General features: G+C 49.2%; 1 protein-coding gene across 1 annotated transcript in view; it reads left to right on the top strand.

Annotated features, from left to right (window-relative positions):
- The first annotated feature begins 233 nt into the window (after positions 1 to 233).
- The window catches only part of PTPRA (protein tyrosine phosphatase receptor type A), a 245,300-nt gene continuing 239,533 nt past the window's right edge, over positions 234 to 6,000 (top strand). Inside the window, exon 1 of the mRNA XM_054028788.1 lies at positions 234 to 324. The gene's annotated coding sequence lies outside the window, so the exon portion shown is untranslated. The remainder of the gene's footprint in view (positions 325 to 6,000) is intronic.

Below are 6,000 nucleotides of genomic sequence, written 5' to 3'. Positions count from 1 at the left end.
GGCCAATGGGAGGGCGGCTTACAGAGGCGCGTGCCCCCGAGAAGGAGGCTCCGCGGCAGAGCAGAAGCTGCCCGGCGGGGGACGCGGTGCGGGAACTTTTCTCCTCAGCCGCCGCCGGCCTGTCACTCGCGCGCCGCGCATGGAGCGGCCCCACGGCGGGGAGGCTGCGGGGGCGCCGAGCCCCGCGGCAGGGTGCTGAGGCGGGCAGACCCCCCCCTGTTCCCCGGGGGTGGAGCGAGCGGGGTAAATGCGCTGGCTCCACGGGCCGCTGCGGAGTCACGCCGGAGTCACTCGCGGCTCGCTACGCCCCGTCCCCGCGGCAGGGTGAGTGAGTGAGCGGGCGGGCGGGGCACCCTGGCTCCCCCGTGGGCGGCGAGCGCGGCTCGGGTCCGGGGCTGCTCCGTGCATCCCGGCTCAGGAGGGACCCCCCCCCCCCCCGGATCCGCCGGCGGGCTCCGGGCGGGCGGAACGGGGCGGCCCCCGGCTGTCTCCGGCTGAGCGGGTTTGCCGGCTGGGCACGAGCCCACCCCCGGGAGGGCGCTGCGGGCCCTCCCTGTCCACCCGCTGGGCAACTTCCACGGCCAAGGCCCCCTCCGGCCTGCGCGCTGCCCGCGGGTCCGCCGCCCCGGGGGGGGGGGTCTGAAATGCCCCTTCTAGGGGCGGGGGGGCGGGACGGGTATTCCCGGTGTGCCCCCCCCCCCCCCCCGGTGAGATCCTGCCTGGGGGCTGGGCTGAGGGGCGGCGCGGGGCGGATCCTCGGCGTGAAAAATCCTCCCCCCTGTGAGGCGGTTTTGGGTGCTCCGCTGAAATCACGCTGCCTTGTTCAGGTGCTTGCCCCTTGCCCTTCACCGCGGTGTCTAAGGCCTAGTCTGCACCAGGAAATTCAGTCTGCTTAACTGCATCGCTGGGGGTGTGAAAAATCTGCCTTTCTGAGAGGCATAGTTAAGCCGGGCTAAATCCCTGTCTCGAGAGCAGTAGGTTAACCGAGCAATGCTTGCATCCATCTAGTTACTGCCTCTCTGGGAGGATTAGCTGCGCCACCAGGAGAACCCCTCCTGTTGGCATAGGTAGGGTCTGACTCTACACAGAAGCACGGCAGCTGTGCAGCTGTTGCGTTTCAAGTGTAGACAAGTCCTCAGTGTTTGTGTCTCTATTATGGGAGTGTTGAGAGTATGTTATAGGAGTTGCGTTTCACAGCTACGCAATCGTTAAAACCGTTGTTAGTCTGAGGGCTGGCCCTTTCTGGCTAGGTGTGCAGTGCCCCAATTCCCACTAACTTTACAAGAGTGGGTCCTTACTTGTGAGCCCAATCCTGGAAACTGTTCCATGGAGGCACGATGAAGCTCTGTGCATCCATATGGAGCAGGTTGGAGGAGAGGGGGTTGGTGTATAATGGAGAAAGAGGGATATCAGGGGAAAATGTTGTAGGCAATTGGGATTAAATTCAGTCCTAGTGTAAACAAGCACAGCTGCCATTTGTAGACGATGACTTCAAGTGATTTATGCTAAGGCCAAACTTATTCTTCTGTTTTCTAGGTGATTTATCAGGTTCAGAGCAGCTTACAGAGTAAATGATCTCAACCAGCTGCCCCCTCCCTCCTGAATACTGGCCTTTGGAAAAACTTTTATTTTTACTTTCTTAGTTCACGCTGGTTTTTAGAAATACAATCCCATCTCTTCCATCATATGTATTCCTCACTGGGAGAAATAAGTGCCATGCAAAGAGCCCCATGTGCAACATGCTCAAATGTCGAGGGAGGGATTATAGATGGGTGTATAATATGACACATACTCTGGTCATCATCCTGCTTTTGAAATCAAGAGGGAACTTTTCTGTAGACTGCAGTGGGAACAGGATTGAGATTTAATTTCATATTTCGGTCTGTATCCTGAACAGTGTAGCCTGCTGTGTAGATGCAGCATTCTGCCCATGTTCCCCATAGGGCACGAACAGGGCCACAACTTTAAATGCTGTTAAAATCTTAGAGTTAGTACTAATATGTAGTACTGCTCATATGCAAACTCTTTATGAGGGTTGATTGATTAAGATATGTTGACGAGAATATTCCTATTCTCTCCACTTACCCCCTACACCCCAAAAAAGGGGCAAGGGAGAAACATGACAAAGACCAATAAGTATTTTGGTAAATTTCCAAGTATAAACAAAACTTCAGATATTGAGGTGGAGTGTGTGTGCAATTGTTTATACTACAATAGCATCTGGAGGTCTCAGCAAATATATGGAGATATACCTATCTCATAGAACTGGAAGGGACCCTGAAAGGTCATTGAGTCCAACCCACTGCCTTCACTAGCAGGACCAAGTACTGATTTTGCCCCAGATCTCTAAGTGGCCCCATCAAGGATTGAACTCACAATTCTGGATTTAACAGGCCAATGCTCAAACCACTGAGCTATCCCTCTCCCCCAAAGATCAGTGCTCCATTGTGCTAGGTGCTCTACAGACAAACAGAGATGGTTCTTCCCCAAAGAATTTGCAATCTAAACAGACCAGATGGACAAAGTGTGGGAGAGACATTATTATTCCCGTTTTACAGAGTGGGGAATAGACACAGAGTGATTAAGGGTCAGATGGTGCAGTGAGCGCTGTATAACTCACATGGAGCCCTGCTAATTTCAGTGGGGATCTGCATTCTTGGTGTCTGCTCATGGTGAGATTATTGCATGGTTGGGGTCTTTTATGTAATTTGCCTAGGTCATTCAGGGAGCTGAGAATTGAGTCCCAACCCAGTGCCTTGGTCCTAGTTCATGTATACATTCTACTTATTAAAGGGAGAGAGTGCTGTCTACTGGTTAGAGCAGGGACCTGAGAGGTGGAACTCCTGTGTTTTCTTCCTGTTTTTGCCAATAACTTAACCTGTGGCATTGGGCAATTCACTTTATATTTCTGTCTCCGTTCCCCCATCTGTAAAAACGGAGATGCCATCCTCTGTAAGATAAGCAGGTGTCATTATGGTTGGCTAATGCTCATAGGCTGAACATTCTGTGTAAGTTAAAAATGGCTGTTAGTGTGTAAACCAGGCCTGTCTTACTTTGTTTAATCCTCTTGTCCCCCAAAATCACCCTATTTGTAGTCTAAATGGCAGATGAAGGGGAAAGTTCTTCTGCTGAACGCACAGAGGAAAGTGATGCTTCTGTTAGTGGAAATCTCGGATACAAGCAGAGTGGGGGGGAATATTTCTAGAGCAGCAACCCCCTGTTCATTACAATTAACTTACTATTTATACTGCAGTAGTATGTGGAAGCCTCCCAGCAGGGAACAGGCCCCATTGTGTTGGGTGCTGTACACAAATGTAACAGCAAAATAGGTGATGTGGGGCAGGAATTAAACTGCTGTGTAATAAACTGAGTATCACTGCTGCATTCTGTAACACTGCTGCACTGTTGTATGGCTTAAGATCCCCAGTGTTGTGTGAAGTAGTTACTTAACATAAGGAAAAACAAATAACACGTGGCTTGAATTGGGGGGCCAGATTCTCAGCTGGTATAATTCAGTATGGTTCCCACTAATGTTCAAAGAAATATGCTGATTTATGCCAGCTGAGAATGTGGCCCTCAGAGCCCAACCCTGAGAGGTGCTGGGGACCTACATCTCCTGTGGAAGTCAGTGGAGAGCCATGCAGACTGCACCAGATAAGGATCTGGCCTTTTATTTTGGCCTCACCCCCCCCCCCTGAAAAAAATACAAGATTTAAAACCTGGAGGTGGGAAGGGACTTGTAGAATTCTGTCAAACATAGCTGATGTCTGCTAAATAGTACGTTTTCCATAGGGTGGATCTCTCCCTACCTGCCTTGGGAAGTGGGGTAGGGGTGTGCATACATATGTAATATAGTAGTATTAACTGCTCCAAACTTTTGTAAGTAACACTGGCTTTTGCTCTCCCACGCCTTGGTGGAAAGCCCCGGCTCAGATGAAGATCTGCTTATTTCTGATCATCTGGGATGTCATCAAGAATGGAAAATGTGACAGGAAGGAAGGGAGGCTTTTTTTCTCCTGCTAAATATGGAGTGACAATAAAATCTGGGAATAGCAGAAATCGGTGTGAAAAGAATCCTGGCCCATTTTAATCTTGCTTCTCTTTTAACTAGATCCCAGTGGTTCTTTTGTAAGGTGGGAGGGGAGGGGATGGGAGGGGGGGGAAGGGGAGTGAAGGAGGGCCCTATACTTTGCTCACCACTCTGCTGTGAGGTTGTTGGGTTTTTTTTTTTTTTTTGTTCCGAACTGGAAGATGCTAACCCTGCTATGGGCCTCCAGAGCTTAATTCAGTGCTGTCCTACAGGCTGAGTGCTCTTCCAGTTTTGAAATCGTTGTTTGTTAGAAATTAACCACCTCTCTCTTGCTGTCTGCTGTTGATGAATAGTTTGCTGAGAGCATTCAGGAAGCTACGGAAACGTTTTTGGGTTTTCTCTTCTGTTTGTTTGGGGATTTCTAGAAGAGAAAGAATAATGGTAGAGAGGGTGGCATGCATGTTAGCTAGAACCTGCAATGCTTAGTGCTACAGAACAATCTGATAGATATGTAAAAGCAATGTTGTCCTTCCTGCACAGAAGTTTTTGTTCTGCTCTTTGTGTGTTAGCCAAAATGTTAATTTTTTTAAAATGTTTAACTGCAGATCAACAAGCGCTGCCTTGATCCCAGCTCTGTGAATGGGACAAAGGGGATTAAGAATTAAACATGCAACCCAACTGCAGCTCCTCTTTTCCTTTTTAATTTTATTTGCAATTGCTCCAGCATACTCATAGCAATCTAGGTGCCTTTTTAGTGGTCTTTGCAGCCAGTGTGATGAGCAGCCATGTTTGTTCATTTCCTTCTGTCTTCTAAGCACGTTTTCCAGGGTCACTTGTGTGTACTCTCCACAAGGAGGATTTAATTATTTCCAGCCAGCATCGGAACCAAGCTGTTGTCATTCTCTCCATACTGCCTGGGATACCTGTGAATTGTGCAATATAGGATCAAATTTCCAAGGCTGTGGGGGGAGAAGGGACATAAGGGCAGGGTATCAGTATTTCTGTGCAGGCCTATTCTCCCTACCTCTTCTGTCTCCCCCCCGCCTCTTTCTCAGGGATATCAAGATTTTTTTTTTTTTTTTTTTTTTTTGGTGGGCCACCAATGGAAGGAGGAAACCCATTTGGTTTCTATCTATAAAAGCCTCTATTTAAATACAGGGTGGATGCACTTCCAGGTGTGGCCTTTATATTATCCACCATGCTGATATTTAATGACTACATTCTATGCTGCTTTTGACAGGTGTGGAACCCTCCTTTTCCCTTGAACTAAATGCAGTTTAGGGAGTTTCAGGACTGCCCACGAGTGTTTAGGAGAAGGGAGGGCAAGTTGTCTTGGTGTGATCCTGGATGTGGGAAAACTCTGAAAATCTGGTCACTGTGGGCCTGGGACAGATTCTGATCTGGCTAACATGAGTGTTAATTCAGGATGACTCCCATGAAACCCGTAGTTACTCCAGTGTAAAACTGGAGTGCGTCCTGGGTGCATAGTGGTGTGGTGGGCACAAATGTGGCGGTTTTGCTGGAAGTCGGGGGAGTGTGCCAGGACAGGTATTGGTAGTTGTCCACGGGGAGAGACAGTGTGTCTGGAAACACTCCTACTTCTGCTTCCTCACTACCCTGCGTGCTTGACTCTGGTGGGGAGGCCTGGCTGTGAGGGATTTTGTGGGTGGGGGTAAGGGATCTTGCTGTGAATCTTTGGGTGGGCTGTGGGTGCTTACAAAGACTAGGCAAAACACTTTGTCAAATCAGCAGGGACCCTGAAAGGTGTTTCCCATTCCCAGGGGCACCACTTCCCTGGCATCTACCTTGCTGTATTGTTCTTAGACTAATAAAAAAAATATGACCCTGAATTCTCTAAAACAAAACACAACAATCCGTTAACAACCTGGATCGGTGTAATATGCACCACTTTATCAGTCAAATACCAACACCAGCATCCTAATGGAACAACCTCTTTAATCCCCTCTGTC

The sequence above is a fragment of the Malaclemys terrapin genome, chromosome 5 (assembly GCF_027887155.1).
Source record: "Malaclemys terrapin pileata isolate rMalTer1 chromosome 5, rMalTer1.hap1, whole genome shotgun sequence".
NCBI classification, from domain to species: Eukaryota; Metazoa; Chordata; order Testudines; family Emydidae; genus Malaclemys; species Malaclemys terrapin.
Note: the sequence above shows the minus strand (reverse complement) of the source record. Positions and strands in the feature narration are given on the sequence as shown.